Source organism: Mauremys reevesii, linkage group 11 (assembly GCF_016161935.1).
Source record: "Mauremys reevesii isolate NIE-2019 linkage group 11, ASM1616193v1, whole genome shotgun sequence".
Classification (NCBI taxonomy): domain Eukaryota; kingdom Metazoa; phylum Chordata; order Testudines; family Geoemydidae; genus Mauremys; species Mauremys reevesii.
The window spans coordinates 25,691,352-25,709,218 of NC_052633.1; the positions used below are offsets into that span (position 1 = coordinate 25,691,352).

General features: G+C 40.2%; 1 long non-coding RNA gene across 1 annotated transcript in view; it reads left to right on the forward strand.

The window, feature by feature from the left end:
* The window catches only part of LOC120374834, an 87,576-nt gene extending 71,409 nt beyond the window's left edge, over window positions 1-16,167 (forward strand). The window contains exons 3-8 of the long non-coding RNA XR_005586268.1: window positions 2,605-2,654; window positions 12,578-12,691; window positions 12,777-12,845; window positions 13,330-13,444; window positions 15,274-15,386; window positions 15,940-16,167. This is a non-coding gene — a long non-coding RNA (uncharacterized LOC120374834). The remainder of the gene's footprint in view (window positions 1-2,604; window positions 2,655-12,577; window positions 12,692-12,776; window positions 12,846-13,329; window positions 13,445-15,273; window positions 15,387-15,939) is intronic.
* Window positions 16,168-17,867: the final 1,700 nt, after the last annotated feature.

Genomic DNA, 17,867 nt, shown 5'->3' on the forward strand with positions numbered 1-17,867 from the left:
TAAATATGACAGAGAGATGTTTGTTCTCATGTGAGCAGAATGAATAATATATATATGTGTGTGTGTGTATGTGTAAAATCCTCAAAATAGGGATCTTTGCAAAGGGGTGAATTTCATCTTACAAATCCACCAAGAACTAGACTGCCATCTATCTGTGTGTGCTCTCCTCCCATTTATGTTTGTAAAGTGTTGAGTTACTAGACTGGGCGATTCATAGCAATACCAAGATTACATTTATAAATGGCAGCTCCACCACAGTTCAAGCAAAAGTACTGTGTATAGATTTAAAACTGCATCTACTGTCATTTCTGAATTACCTAGAAGTTTCGTCTATCAATTTATTTATTTGAGCTTCACTTTATTAATTAACACATATTTAATATTATCATTCTTAAGGTACTGTATATCTAGCTTCTGTAAGAACTAGAACATGTCAAATACTGAACAATTGGGAGTTTTTCAAATGCTGATGTGATTAGAAAAGTCTTCTCTAATAAAATAATACAGACAAATAAAGAGCAGATATAATGTGTCATCTCTACTGGCTTTGCCATAAACTTTTCTCCCTAGAGATTGTATGACATTATCATCTTTTCAGGCTGCTCTGACCCAGTCATAGAGACAAATAAGTTTCTCCACACAGATGGGGGAAAATGACCACTGAAGGAGGCTATAAATAATTGCTAGTGAAGAAAAGTATAATTAATGTTAGTCCTAGCTGATGATTTGCTCCTGATAAGGAGATCAATACAAATATTTTCTCTAACAGGTCAAATCACAGAGCTCTTACTAAACTTAATTTATTGTGTCAATTCCAAAGGCTGACCAGTTCCATTTCATATTTATTCTTTTCTTTGTATAGATTAATTGGAGATCTTTGAGGCTGATTCTGAGCAAGTGCCCTTGGAATTCTCTGAGCACATAATTTTAAAAGAAGAGACTTGGGATTAATTTGTTTTCACCAGTTTAAAGTATGACTCCACACTAAAAGGAGTCTGTGTAAAAATAGCACTGAAGGATTCCCTAGTCACCTGCTTTATTGGTTTCAATTTCATGTGTACACAGTTGGCAAGGTATGATGGGCCCTTTCTGTGGGGTGCACAAGGGAAATGAGTCTTTATATGCAATCATTACACATCCTTTTAAATGTGCTCCCACATAAAAGCCATTCATGATTTGGTCCATCATGACAATTATGATATCTCCATGATGATTCAGCTATTTCTGAATACCTGAAATACTGTGCAGTCCCTCCTAATGGAAGCCTTTTAACAAGGGTGATGTCAGGTTTCCTGCTATCACCCCACAAGTACTGCCTTGGAAGTGTCTGTCCCTTACATTAAATATCATTATTTGCAGTGTTATTGTAGCTGGGTTGTTCCTAGGATACGAGAGAAACAAGGTGGGTGAGGTAATCTCTCTTATTGGACCAACTTTGGTTGGTGGAAAGGATGATCTTTCAGATTTCACAGAGCTCTTTTTCAGGTCTGGAGGAGGAAACTATAGAGTGTCCAAGCTAAATACAAGGTGGGACACATTAAGTGTGAGGGGTTACACATGTTGTAGGAGACCACTTAAAGAAGGTGGGCAATTAACTCCTCTGCAGCTGTAGGACAATGGAGGGTTACTAGGCAGCAGGGGGTGGTACAAGTTGTTGTAATGAGCCAGAGACAGTATCTGCACCTACATGGTTATTAAGGAGATTGTATGGGTTAAGCTCCGTGTTTTGCCCGGGGTGGAGACTCTCAGAGAAGCCAGTTTCTGTAGGTATTGTTTATAGTCAAACCTGTCTGAGGATTCATATTGTAGTTAAGAAAGAGGAGGTTTTAAAGTCTTCCCCTTAACTAGCCCATGTTCTGTATTGAGGACAAGAAGGGTCATGTGTCTTTAGAATCAGGGGTTTCTCCTCCATTCGCAAAGCATAAATTCCTGCATGCAATCCTAATTTCAAAGGTGATCAGATCTTTGCCTGCCTCATTTGATTTGTCATGACTCAGGAGTTGGGAAAATCAGTCTCCATGGCCATATCAAGCAGGGTATGTTCCCATATAACATATACCACCTCTGTTGCAAATACTGTAACAGTAATGCGTAACATTTTATTTACCATGAGAATTTATGCAAAGAAAACTTCATTACATCAGTGGAAAGCAAATGCAAAAGGGGCACAAGCACATCTGAAGCAAATTCTTTTTTAGATTTGTGTGAATACTCGAAAAAATTTTGTTCCGGCTTTCTCACAGTTATAGCAGAATTATCTAAGTCAATAAAATGTTAATGGTGTTTTAGTTTGCTTAATTTTGCAAGTCTGATACTCTGACCTCTAGGGCTTTGCAGGAGAAGAAAATGTCTATATAATAAAAAGTAGTTGCTGTTTGTAAATATTATACTTATGAATGAAATGAGACATAACTGCAATTTAACTACTTCCTGGGACCAGCTGTTTGCAAGAACTATGTTGAAGCAGTCTTCAGGGCAAACATATCATAGGCATGTATTCAGTCCCCAGAGGAGATGATCTATGCTTGTTTGTCTGTACAAAATAGGATAATAGAATCATTTTTCTTTGTGGTTTAGCCAAGTGGCTGTTCATTTCCTTTGCAGGGAGCAAGGTTTGAAAATCTTCCACCCAGACTTCATTTGCATAATAAAAAGTAGGTAGTCTTCTGAAGGGGACATGATTATATAAACTAATTATGATTTGTATGTTGTACCATTTGAAGCTCAGAGGGTTCTATTATGTTTTCTTTTTCTGTAAAAGAAACTAATCTTGGCAGTCTAAAGTATATATGCATCATCAAGAATGTAGAAATGATTTTTTTTATAAAAGGGAAGAGTAATTAAATATTGCATGATGCTATGCTGGAGGTTTTTCCACAATGGCATGAATTAAGAGTGGAGTGTTTGCTGTAAATATGAATTTTCTCCTTTTTGACTGCATGACAGTCATTGAGTTTTGCATCTTTGGGGTTTTTTCTTTTTTCTGTTAAATGTGATCTGAGACTAGGATAAATTGGGTCTCGGGCTATATGCATATCCTATACACATTGTGATCATTTTTATGCTTTTATATACATAATGCATATATACACCTCTATCCCGATATAACGCGACCCAATATAATATGAATTCGGATATAAAGCAGTAAAGCGGGAGGGTGGGGCTGCGCACTTCGGCAGATCAAAGCAAGTTCGATATAACACAGTTTCACCTATAACACGGTAAGATTTTTTGGCTCCCAAGGACAACGTTATATCGGGGTAGAGGTGTGTGTGTGTGTGAATGGGTGTGTGTATATATATGTATGTGTGTATATATATGTATATGTATATGTATAAATAAATAAAAGAGGTAGCTCCCATGTAACCACTTCCTGGGACTAGCTGTTTACCACACCTGGCTGGAATAGAAACTGAAAAGTAGACACTTCAGCCAATATTTGAGGCTACAGGTGTGGGAAAGTAGAATCTCTTGCTAGCAGTTTTTCTGCACTGCTGGTGTATTGTGCCTTCTGGGATTACAAGAATTGCTAATGCCCAAAGCAATACACTTCAGCAGAGATTCTGTTGTACCTTCCTGTGGTGTCCAATTCTGTCATGTGATTCCTGGAGTCACATAGCAAGGGGACAGCACACCTATGTATGTAAGCGCTCCAATTTAAATTGATTTTTTGGTGGCTTCCAACAAAGGACTAGGCCCTGTTAATAGTTTTGTAGTAGGCAATATTTATTTTTGTTTGATCTGCATAAGAGTGAAGTAGTCCTTCTAGAACACATGGGCCTGATCGTGCTTTCCTTGGGGGATGGGGGTGGGGAGGAACAATGGGAGCAGGCTAATGGGGAGGAAATGTTACCTGAATTGTTTTGTCTGGAGAAGATTATGATTTGCCCCCAATGGAACAGCCCCTAAGTCCAGGGTATCAGCAGGGGCCAGCGGCATCTGCCTCTGTGCCAGATCTATATTCCCAGTGCAATTTCACACTCCCTGCTGGCCTTATTGGAGCTAGGCTGTCAGGGCTTCCACAACCACTGGCAGCTCCCAGGACTTTCCTTAATGGACATTCTCTTCTTTAGGAGGTGGGAGACGTGGAAAATTAGTATAGCTTCTGACTTGGCTCCATGAGCTTTGTTGACTGCGGGGTGGAGTGAGAGGATGGAAACTGTCCTGTGTTATTAGCGCTCTGCCTGCTCGCTCCACCCATGAGGATCCCCTGGCTGGTGGGAAACTTTCTACAGGATGTGGGAGAAGAGGAATGCTGCTATAAAGGCACTCTTCCTGTGTAGGTGATCTATGCACTGAGGGTCCCATCCCTGTAAAGCTCTCAGGGGCACAACCAGACCCCATAATATTTATCTAACACTGGGTCACTGAACTGGCACCTAGGAAGCTGCCATTTTGTATTGTGCAGTTACACACTTAGGCATGTAATAAAAATCTTTAACATTACTGGCAAGGCTATTCAGTCGCCTCCATTCACAGCATTTATGCCCAGGGTTTAATGTTTTCCCAACAGGATATTCAAATCCATTGAAACCTTTTCTTAGCTTTGCCAATGTCTTTTTAAACTCCAAATGCAACTTGTTTTGAAACTTGTTAATGCTTCAGTAATTAAAACCTATAGACTGGGTTACCTCATTTTACCACACACCATACTGTAGGTCTGAAGAATAAACATTGAAAATAGAGGAGAGGGGAAGTAATGGAATGGGTTTAGGAAGTAAATTAGCCATACATTTCCTAATTTACAAAGAGTGACATCAAGATATTTTCTCAGCTTCTCTGTACCCGTTGTTTCCCTCAATAAGCATTTGTGTTAAACCTTGACCTTTGTGTGACTGGGGAGAAGAAAATGCATTTAGGCCTCAAGTTAAGTTATTAAGTATGGGCCTAAATCTGTCCCTATTCAGCAAAGTGCTTAAGCATGTGCTTCTTTTTGGAAGTAAATGGGAAGTCAAGCGTATGCTTAAGCACTTTGCTGAATAGGGACAGATTTAGGCCCATACTTAATAACTTTCAACTGGGCCATCAGAGCCTGATCCAGAGCCCACTAATGGCAATGGAAGTCTCTTCATCGTCTTCAATAGGAGATGGCTCAAGCCCTTATACAGGTGGTTCTAGCTCCATAAGTAACGTTAGCAGGACCTGTAAGTTTTGATCGGTGGCACAACCTTGAAAAAAGCTGGCAACAGATGAGTTGTAAAAGAACAGCCTGCCAGTCATTCCCTGTACTGTCAATTTTTGGTGCCTGATGTCTTTGCTATTCAAAGTCTATAAAAATTATGGGTGTTTTAATGTTATTTAAACACACTAGTTTTAGTGCTGTCACTGCAAAAAATAAATGTACTCATTAGCAAGAGCTAAAACCCTTTTACAGCCCCAGTATTTAATTTTATCCTCAGCAGTACCTTTCCAAGATGTGTCATGTGCTGATACAAGCAAGAGTTAGGGACAGTCCTCCCGGGACTAAAGTACTCTAGACAGGATATTGGTTGTCTTTGTAAGTAATGAAGACAAAGGAACACAATGCCTAATCAAGCATTTACTCAGAATTTCTAATAGGTTTTCAACATAATTAAAAAACACTTTTTATCAGCATTTCCTTTTAAGGGGCTTAACTATAGATAATCATGATAGTATGGCCTCAAATTACTGCTGGACAAATGTACAGGAGCTAGAGGGCATATTTAAGGATTAGAAGTGCTCCAGCAGCAGAGAGGTTAAATTTCAAAGAGTTCAGAGATGCAGTGTAGAGCCCACATCATAAAATCACTCAATCCTAACATCTCAGGGACTTGTCATTATTCACTGACTCTCTAAAAAGCCCAGGCTTAGCTACTTTAATTGTACCATGGATAAACACGGGGGTTCAAGTAAGGATTACTCTTTGGAACAGCATATTTCTTTGACATGTAGCAGACTAAGGTTTCATAGTATCTGAGACTCTTTGTAGTGCATCACAGAGGTGACCTGTGCAACACACGGATCAATTTATACCAATTTTAGAACACTCAGCCCAGGGGCCTGGCTACAATATGTGTAGACACTCACAGAGCTTTATTCTTTAGAGCTGAAGTTAAAGGTAAATGTAGTCATTAGCAATAGGAAACAGGATGGGAAACAAACACACACCCTAAAAATGCCACTATGGCCCAATACTGCACACCTAACTCAGACAAAACTCTCACTCTTGTCACTGGGGATTTGGTGTATGGAAGGACTGAAAGATTAGTCCCCATAACAGGAATTTACATCTATCAAAGGATGGAATAACATGAATGTCCATCCAGTTCAACTGCTATGTTCCCTCACATACTGAACTGAAACCATCCTAACTACAATTTATATGACAAACTATTCAACAATATTTTAGTGTGTTATGTTAATATTGCATTTATTTTCTGTAAAGTGTAAATACATATTTACTGACATAACTTACTAAAATTGTATTTTTGGTTACATTTCTTTCTTCATTAGTTTTACTAAAATTGCATATTATATTTAGGTAGACTGGAATATAACTATTTCTGTGTTAGGCTGGAATTGTTATGCATATTTTAACAAATGTGTACATATTATTACCTATGGATTAGAACAGATTCACTGGAGCCTTTCAGATCTATCGGGTACATAATACCCTTTGGAAATAGCTGTCTTATTATTATTCCAGTTTCTGATTAATAATCATCTGATTGATAAAAAGAAACACAAGTTTGTTCTTTCTTTCACACATACAAACATCTAGATTGAAAGAACATTAAGCTGTTACATAAACTGACAGAAGTCAGACAATGCAAATTTAATGATGACACTTCTGGCTGCCTGCTTAACTCATACTGTTATCTAGATTTTTCTTTTCTTTTGTAATTGAAAAGGTCTCAGTTAAGGCGGGAGGCCTACACCCTCAAAGTATTCAGGTGCCCTAACTCCATTTGCTTTCACCAGGAGCAAGGCACCAAAATAGCTTAGAGGATCTGACCAAAATTAACTCTAAATCTCCTTGTTTTGCACGATTTATCACCTTGTTAACATTTGCGTACTTGTATGTTAAAATAGATTATACCAGTTTAAAACTGAATTTTAATAAAACCCTTGCTTAACATTTTTTTGCTCATGGATAATACAGTAGCCCAGACAAGGAAAAGGAGGATTAAATAAATTCTGCCATGTTGTAAATGGTAATACAATATCAAGTGTAAATTGATCATACATAGGGGTAAGATGTAATTTAGTGTGACTTGGTATTGTTTTCTAGGAGCAGCAGTATAGTAGTGTGCACATTATATATGGTATGCAATATCTTGACACATCCAAGTACAGTGAGAAAGTTCCTGACTCAAAGAACTTGCAACCTAAGAAGACAAGGGGACAAACAATGTGGGGAGAGGATAAGTATCTTTTTTGGGTAAGTCCAGGCAAACACACAAAGGATAATGTTGTTCAGGCAGAACTCCAGCTCTGTACTCCACACACACTAACAGCTTGTGCTCCAAACTAACTTCCAGTAGTCCTGGGATTCTTAGATTACAATAGTAGCTAACCCCAACTGGTCCTCTTCCAAAGCCAGACAGAACTGTTTTATTTCTTGTAGGCATCATGGTAGGAATGAGTCTTGGGTAAAGATTGGGAAGAAAGTGATCGTGACTTTATGGTGGGCATCCCACAAATGAGGGGCAGTGTGGAAGAAAGCACAAAACTAGTTGTGGGAGAGGTGGACAATTAATCAAGGCTATCATTACCAGCAAAGCAAAGGGTTGGGAAATCACATAGTCAAAGATAAAAGAAAATAAGTAGAGAATGTCAAAGTTATGAAAGGCTTTGAAGGTGAAGTGAAAAAGCTCTAACTTGAGGCAATTGGGAGAATTCAGAGAGGGGATGTCATGTTCTGGTACCAGATCTCGACTGGCTACAGAGCTTGCCTGTATACACCAGATGAGTTCAACATAAGATCCTTTAATGCACTGCAAGGTATGCAGGGCCGGCTCCAGACCCCAGCGCGCAAAGCGCATGCTTGGGGCGGCGTGCCGCGGGAGGGCGGCAGGCAGCTTCGGTGGACCTCCCGCAGGCGTGCCTGCGGAGGGTCCGCTGGTCCCACGGCTTCGGTGGACCTCCCGCAGCCTTGCCTGCGGAGGGTCCGCTGGTCCCGCGGCTCCGGTGGACCTCCCGCAGCCTTGCCTGCGGAAGGTCCACCGGAGCCGCGGGACCAGCGGACCCTCCACAGGCACGTCTGCGGGAGGTCCACCGGAGTCGCGGGACCGGCGACCGGCAGAGCGCCCCCCGCGGCGTGCCGCCCTGCTTGGGGCGGCGCAATTCCTAGAGCCGCCCCTAAAGGTATGGCTGAGATTAGCTTAAATAAGGTATTTTATATACAGCATCACCTAGAGACTGAACTTTATAATGCAGTTTAGCATGCCATTACAGGGGATGAGAGCAATGCACAAGAAAGTATCAGAGAGGTAGCCGTGTTAGCCTGGTTCTGTAAAAGCAGCAAAGAATCCTGTGGCACCTTATAGACTAACAGACGTTTTGCAGCATGGTGTCAGGTATCAGAGGGGTAGCCGTGTTAGTCTGGATCTGTAAAAGCAACAAAGAATCCTGTGGCACCTTATAGACTAACAGACGTTTTGCAGCATGAGCTTTCGTGGGTGAATACCCACTTCAAGAATGGAAATTTCCACTCTTGCATCCGACGAAGTGGGTATTCACCCACGAAAGCTCATGCTGCAAAACGTCTGTTAGTCTATAAGGTGCCACAGGATTCTTTGCTGCATGCACAAGAAAGATTATTTTAATTCCTGAATTGCAAAGATTGGTGTGTGTGTGGGGAGGGGGGTGGGGGTAATGTGTGGATGTTATGCAGGCTGTAATGTGTTATAGAGGATGCTGCGGTTACCATGGTGAGAGATCTGGAAGGCCTAAATAGAGTGGACAGAAAAACAGTCTGGAATTTATAAGTGCTATGGAGGAAGAAGTGGGAAGATTTCAAGATGTTCTGGATGTGTGAGGCAAGTTTGAGAATGAAGTTTATGATGACCCCAAAATTATGGACCTGAATTGGTAGAGGGGGGATTATGGTGTTGTCTACAGTAACAGAGAATAGGAAAGGCTTCATATGAAAGATAAGTGCTCTTTTGGCCATGTTAAGCTTAAACTAACAATGAAACTTCATGGGGCTGATGCCAGAGATAGGCTGAGATATGGGATTTGAGGGAACCAGGTCAGGAATGGAGAAGGAATTGTACAACTCATCTCCATAAACTTGGTAGCTGAAGCTGCGTGAGCAGATGAATTACCCCAAAAATGGTTGTAGAAAGAGAATTTGACCATGGAGCACTCTAGAGAGTAAGAGAGGAGAGAATTTGCTATTCAGTGCATTAGCAAAATAACTAATTTACATACTGCTGTGACAGAAGGTAGTGTAATAAGCAAAACAACTAAAAGGAGAGTGTAAGATAAAATGAGATACGTAGATGCTTCTGCAGAAACTGTCTAGTGAGCTGTGTGGAAAAATAAAATGCAGTGACACAGCTGGTAAATGACTTTTCATGTGATGTTGGATGTTTTCTTCGAAAATGGGATACTGAATTCAGCTATAATGTTCAAGCAACGACTATTTTTCTGTGCACAATGAAGCAAGTGTATTTAATCACCCAAAAATTCAGAAATTTCATATAATTTCCTTTTTTACTTCAGTATTGCTGCTGCTAAGATCCATTGTAAAACAATCTGAGTGACTCCTGGCGATGGTGTGGGGCGTGGAAGGGAGAAGTGAGCTGGGGCACCATGGTGGTGTGAGTGGGAGGGTGTTCAATTGCTGGTGACTGTGGTGGGGCCTGAGTGGGAAGTGATTGCTGGGCACTCTATAGAGTACTGGAGGTCTGATGGGAAGGTGTTTGGTGGTGGCTGAATAGTGGTGGGGCTGAGGCTGCAAGTGGGAGACTGATGGCTGGAGCAGTGCTGAGAGGGTTTGCTGGGGGAGTGAGGTTTTTATTAAAACCGGCAGTTAGTTAAAGAACTATCTCTGGTTACCTCATTGTAGTTTTCATTATATTCTATTGATAAAATATTTAGGAATAAAGGGGTTTGTCCGCATAGCTCAGTCCTGCCAGTAGTGGTGTAAATGACTCATCCACTGACATTCAGAGAATGTCAGAACATACTGTAATTAAGCCATGTGCCGCTGACTGAGTCGTGTGCTGTACAAACTCCACACAAACCAGCCGAGACTAAAACCCTGATCCTTCAGTTCCAAAACCACAGGTCTCTAACACTGAGCTAAAGGAGAACTAATATAGTTGCCACTAGTCGTAGTGGTTCCAATCCAACTTCCACTACAAGCAATGATTGCAAATGGAGTTGCACCAGAGCCATAGTCAGTACATTACAATGTAGTACCATGTACATTAAGTAGTACAAGAAGTATGGATTTGCCAAGCATACATGGTGCATGTTAGGGCCTGCAGCAGAAGTCAGGGCCTACCTAAAAACACTTACTAAAACCATCAAACCTCTCCTCTACAGGCTATTTCTACAAAGTGTGGATATCCCAGATCCAGCACTGAGGAAGTTTTTGTTCAGAGCAGGGAATGTGCAGTATTGTTGTAGAGTTCCAAGAAGGGTTGCAGCTGGTAGTGAGGATAGCTTGGGTCACTGAGAAAAGAAGCTTGCAATACATAAAATAAGAACACGGAAGATATCATGTAAGACAAAATGGCTGACTCACAGCCTAGCTAAGCACGCTATCCATTTGGGCTTGATCAACCTAATGAATGCTGATAGGCCCTAAAATTTTGTACCTCATGCCAACATTAGTTAGCTCTGGTACTAGAGTAAAGTGCTGCATTGGGAACAGCACAGAGATCAAAGAGTGGCAGTGTTTTCATTCTTTTTTCACAGAGCCAACTCTGCTGCAGCTATCTCTTCAGTCCTCCTCTTTTTCACGATTCTCCACCCCGACTGCTGCCTTGGAGTACATCAAGAGTGTAAAAATAATTTAAAAAAAAAAAGATTCTGTGCTCTGCCATAGACTTTCCGTGTGACCTTCAGCAAGTCACTTAATCTCTCCGTAAAATGGGGATAATAGCACTTCTCTATTTCTTGGGGTGTAATGAAAATAAGTACAGCAAAGATGGTGATACTATGATAATGGAAGCATATAAGTACCTAAGAGAGACTTTAAAAAAAGAAGCAGCAGAAGCAGTGAGGGTAAAGAATATAAGTGGTTCCATCTCTAGAGAAACAAAATTATTTTTTACAAGAATATCTCAGTTACAAGCAGCCTTACATGGCTGTAACCAACTTTGCATTTTTCTTGCTGCCCTCATTTATTACTATTTTAAAATTATTTTAATACCTCCTTTGGCTTTTGCCAAGCTCTCCCAGCACCTGACAGTTTGCTTCAAAGTAACATCCTGCTGATATACTGTTGACCTGAGAGAAAAATCTCCTTAGGAAATGTATAATCTGCTTTTTACAGAGCAAGAAGGTGGCTGAAATTATTTGCCTGATGGGCAGGTAATATTTTAATGGTAAAGTAAAATTGACCATCAGTAAAAGTAGATTTTGCAAACTATTTTAATTGCAATTGCATATTTCACAAAAAGGCTATAGGGGGCGTTTTATTGTCAAGTTAATGTTCCAGGAAGGCTGTTGTAGTTTCTCCTCATAACTTTTTACAATGTTCTTAGTTTGTTTTAATGTCAATAATGTAGCTATTAAATCAGTCCCTTGGCAAAGTTTTGCTGATTGTTTTCCTGTACTAAATCATTAATCGATTGTATTTAGAATATATTGCCTCTGTTTTAAGTCTACAGTTATAAAGCCAAATTTGTCTCTGATTTTCTGGCTGCAGTTTTGTATGTGCAATCACTTGTAGGTTCAGTATTGGGGGTGAAATCAATGGAAGGTGACATTTTGCAGACACAATCAACAATAGATACAAATTACGGAATTCAGACATCAGTCTGTCTATAAATCTCAGAGAGACATGTACATTCTGTGGCTTCTGCCCACAAGTAATTGCACCCACAAAATTGCAGGTGCTAAGTTAGAGGTCATTTTAAAAACTTTGATCGAAAAAGTAACACTCAGCCTACTATTGTTGCCTACTGTGGTTATTTAAAAGGTGTTTGAATCCTTGTGGTGTCATACAAGATTTTACAATGTTTCTTGAACAAGGTAGATATTTAACATAATAAGTGATGCAGTGTTGTATAAATTCTGTAGGTGCCTCTCAAGAGTTGACCCTATATAGCATTTGTTTCCCCTTGAATTCTGTTGCCCTTCGTATTCTCTAAACGTTCACTGATCGTTGAGGGCCAAGCTTTGGTTAATCCATTGTACAAAAAGAAAGGATGATGGGAACGAAATTAAAGTTGGTCACAAATGCCCTGTGCCCTCTATTAGAAGAGGTATATGCCCTGTTTCAGTGTGACAGGAAGAAAGGAAGCTGAAAGGGCCCAGAAAATAAATATATAAATAATGGTTCCTCCCCTCCCCAATATCTAAGAGTGTCGCTGAGATCAGGAATACTATTTATGTAAGGCTAATAGGTATTGTACATTTCTTTTGATCCTTTTAGATAGCATAAGCAGCAGTCATCACCAGCTTAGAGAACAATGCACGTCAAATAAGATTTTATTATAAAGTGTGGAAGCATTTTCAACAAAAGAATCAAGGATTTTCATTCTCTGTGGTAAGGAAATTGCATGTTTCCAAAGAAACATTGCAAAGTGACTTAAGATATCTGAGCATTCTTTCCGCCTCTTTTCCTGGTACAGAAATGACATCTAATTGAAGAAAAAGAAAAGAAGACTGAATTTGTGATCTAGATCTCAAGCCAAACCACTGTAAGCCATATTCAGCCTTCATTGTACATCCTTGCATTCAGTGGTGTAACTGGAGGCAGAATCTGGCCCTAATCTTGTTTCTGCCCAATTTAATACAAAGCAGCCCACCACATTTGGGAGCTGATGGCCTCCTGTGAGATACTGAGCCCTTCAACTTGTAATGATGTCAATACAAATTGAGGGGGCTCAGTACCTCACAGAATCAGGTCCAAGATTATTAGGCTTGATTGGCAAATGTACTACATACCTGCAGTATGACATGAGAACTGATAAGCATCTGCTGAAGTGGTCGTATCTCAACCTTTGGCCAAGCTCTGAAGCAACTTTACATCCCACTTCAGAAGGAAAGGGGCCATTTTGAATCCAGCACATCCAGAAGATCATCATATAATTGAGTCATAATACTTTTTAATTGTCTTCATAATGTGAATTTTATGCTGAGTTCCTCATAGTCAGAAGACATTATTTATAATTTGTATTACAGCACCAACCTGTCATGGACCAGGACCCTCTTGTGTTAGGCACTGTACAAACACACAACAGAAAGACGGTCCCTGCCCAAAGAGCTTAGACATTGTTTCAAGAGTTCAAATAAACAGGTTAGAGCAAAATACTTGCCGTCCTAAACAGTGTGGATGACTGGCCATAAATCTGATTGGTTAGAAGCTGGTACTTCACATCTAGTAAGTAACATGGTGTAGTTGTTAGAGCACAAGATGTTCCTAATTCCTGTATCTCATTGTTTGACACTGGGGAAGTCAGTTAAGCATGTCAGTTTTCCTACTGTGTTTAGGTGGGATAATACTGGGAGTACCTATCCACTGCATGAGGGTGTTATGAAGCTGTCATCAGCGGCTATCGGTGTGGTGCTCTGCTCTTGTTCAATGATGATAACAGTTGGCTGTGTGCGTGTTCCCTCTGTGTGCTGCCCCGGCTTTGAGCAGATAGCTGACACAGCAAACCCCGAGGGAACCCCCAAAGACCACAGACTCTAGTAAGTTACAAAGGAACCCGAGCCAGGTTTATTGTCAAACGAAGCACAGTAATAGCTTCCTATAGACTCTACAGGACATACTATGAATATGTGCCCCCTGGCAATGGACACAGCTCAGTCAGTGGTGGGACACTCCACTGCCCCCTAGGCTGGACAAAGATGTGCACTCCAGGACCTACTTTTATACAGTTACAGGACAGATTACTCATCCCTACTGACATATTGAGGTACAGCCCCTTGACTCATTAGGGTGCTGTCTCCCCCTTTGATCATATTGTTTCAAACAGATCTAGCCATCATGGTGTCCTTTTGACCCTGTCTTTAAGATGTACCTGCCTGTTCCTTGTTATCTCTGTGGAGTGTTCTGAAGCCATCTTGGCACAAATTCCTCTTATTAGCACTTGTGTAGATGCACCTGCTTCTAGCAACCCTCTTCTCGCCAACTTCTGTGAGTGGGGCCTGCCGCTGGCTCACAGCCCAGCTTTTGATTAGCAATGCCTGGAAGTACTTTGGTTCAGGATTCAGGCCTCAGACTGAGCCTCTGACACAAGAGTTTATGTTTCAGGGCCTCATCTTACTACAGAAGCTTATTCACTTACAGCGTGTTTCTGAGTTTGCACCAGTGTCAATCAATAATGGCACCACTGAAGCCCAAGCAGTTATACTTGCCTTCACCTGGTGCTGCTGAAATAAGAATCAGCTCCTTAATGTTTTTGAAGTGCTTGGAGATGGAAGGGACTGTGAAAGTGCTAAGTAGTGTTAGTTTAGTTTATATCTAGGCACCATTTCTGTACTGGAAAATCCATATGAAATTTTAAGAGACAAGGGGCGTGGATATTTCAGTACTTTCAACCTGTAGATAGCTTGGTGGTTTAAGCATTGGCCTGCTAAACCCAGGGTTGTGAGCTCAATTTTTGAGGGGGCCATTTGGGGATTGGTCCTGCTTTGAGCAGGGGGTTGGACTAGATGATTTCCTGAGGTCCCTTCCAACGCTAATAATCTATGATTCTATGAATTAGTAGCATTATGGCAGGCATGTATCTAAAATCATGGTTCTCTCACAAGCACTGTTGCACTGTACCAGTTTACCACTAATACACATTGGCTTCTGACCAGACCGATGCCAAATCTATGTGGCAGTGAGCTGAATTACAACAGGCATCTGTTACTTTTCCCAGTAAGGCCTTCTACCGAGCTCTGTCTAGGAATTCTGCTTAGAGTCACCATATTTCTGTTTGGCAAAAATGTACAGAACTTTGTGTACCATTATTATTTGAAGTTTTTAGGATTGCGAGGGGCCAATGGAAAAAAAAGAGATAGAATTATCTTGCGGGAAGACTGAATTAAATTATCCCAATTGAGACCTGTCCCCATTTTAACAATGAAATATATGTTATAGGCAGTTATATTAAAATTCAATTTGCTTTTCTGCAGATGACTATGAAAGCGAATGTCTCTCAGCTAACCTGCACTCCACAAGGGGCAATTTTTCCTGAGGCCAACAAATCCAATACCTGCTTCATTTTCAGTTATTTGATGATAATTAGGTTGGTGTAGCCAATAACAATGCCAGACATATTTAACTTGGACTTGAACATCATGAGTTTATAGATATGTTCATCAATAACTCTGATAAATGTGTAAAATTATATTTTAGGCTCCATGTAATGAATTGTTTATTCAATTTTCCAGTTAATGAAATGCACCCATTATCTCTGGGTAAATGTGCAGTAAATGACTTACAAACCAAAACACTTCCAATAATTCTTCCCTAGTCATATATCATTCTTTCACCCCTCTGACAAGAGCCTGCAAACCTAGATGGGACTTGAATCCTTCCCTAAACCTAGACAAACTCCGGCTCTGTGGAATCAAGAGCTCTCTGATAATATTACAGGTTGTGGGACCTGACAGTTATACCTGGGACTGTTAGCTGTAGTACTTCATCTACACTCCGCTCTCAGTGGTTTGTAATGAGGTAAGCAGTCTCTCGGGTAGTCAGAAACCAAGCCATACAGAGCTTTACCGAGACTTCTCTACACACTGAATTTTGTATATACTTAGAGTGTTAACACTTTGAATCTCATCCAAAAATAATAGAAAGCCAGTGACACCGGTGAAGAAGTGGCATAAAATGTTTCCTGTCAGCAATATTACCAGGCAAGGAGCCAACTGTCAAGTGCACTAGCTGAATCTTCAGGGGCATCTCCATGAGGATCGTATTTCAATAATCAATTTTGGAGATACCAAAGACAGAATAAAGAGTTGTAGAAGCCCATTTTGAAAGTGACAGCTGTAAATACTAACCCAGGCATGTATAGAAAAAGGCATTGATGCCCACCAATACCACCTGAGATCTCAAGGGAGTTGTGGCCTTAAAAGCACTCCCAAATTGCAAAGTTCTTGATCAAAGAGACTCAACAATAGGGAGGAGAGTACAACTCCACTATTTCTTCAGGATCCTTCTTACCCTACTAGCACTACTTTCATTTCTCTTGGATTAAACTTGACTTTTATTAATGTCCCAGTCTCTCAGGCAATGAGCTAGAAGGCAAAGGAACCATACCACTTGCATCTGATGAATAGGAGACAGTTTCGTGACACCCCCGAGCAAAACATCTTACTATCTTGCCACTGGAAGGATGGATGAGATGGATTAAAGCATTGGAAGGGGACATGAGCTGATCTGCTTCAATTGATGGTTCTGCAACAGACTACTTGTGTGAGATATATAGATATAAATATGGATATTTTAGGCAAATCACTTAATGTGTTTCATTGACTTATCCCCAAAATGAGAATTATGCTCCCCTATTTTGTATGGGGGGGGTCAGCAATAAATTATGCTACACAATATATTACAGTGATGAGGGCATATAAATAACTAGATAGATATTGAATAAGAGAATCTGGCAGTACCTTTCACAGGCTATTTCTCAGGACTAAAAATTGTATTAATTAACCCAAAATGTAGCTGAAGGGCGGAGGCTATAATGCAAGACAATGTGGAATCTGATATAAAGATATGAAAAAAATGTGGGCATCTTAAAGCCTTCATGCAGGATGTTGATGAAAAAAAACAAGTTTTGTACTTATTTAAAATATCAAGAAAAAAAAGGGGCTTCAGTTCTTATTTCATTTACACTTGAAGTCAATATATCTACTCCTCATTTACATCAGTGCAACATTTGATCCAAATTATATTTCCTATATGGTACTTTATAGAATTAGCTTCCCAGATCAATATTGTTAGATATTTTATATTAAAAAAAAAGTGCTTACCAGGTTTATCAAACAGATAAATTGCACTGGATAGCAGGTCATACATTATACATAGAGCATATGCTGTAAATAGGGCCACCCTCAGTTGCTAACATTATTTTAGCACCAAGCCTAACAGCGAATTCTTAATTAATATAGTGGCTCATGAGTGCCTACAAAACATTAGTGCTAAGAGATTGGTAAACATATTTTTTTCCTAATTAGGATCGCGGCCACAATTTACTCTTAAAGGCAAAGCATACAATACAATGACAGTTAAAATGTGTTCCTTATACATGATCAGTCTTCATCAATTTTGAAGGACACCACATGGATATAAATTATAAGGTCTGACAAGGGAAGGTTCATAGATGGATGAGGTTCAGTCACAGGAATATTTCTTCCCAGAAGACTGTCTGCTGAGCAACTGTAAGTTGTCGGAGTTGGGAACCTTATAAAAGCCAAGGCAACTCAATCATCACTAACAGACCCAGTACTGATAGTGGTTCTCATCTCTTAGAGAGAGGGCATCATACACAAAAGCAAAGACATTGTGTCTCAGATTATGTTCAACAAAATCAGTCTGATGGATTCAATATGCTCGCAGATTGGCAACTTGATATTCAGCATTGGCTTAATCTGGCAAGTAAACAGGACTGACTTTAAAGCTTGAGAATCTTTCGGTAGTCTTATCTAGTGCATCAAGCACACACAAAAAAACAGCTGGTAGAAGTAAATTTATTTTCTACCTTACTCTGTGTCACAAT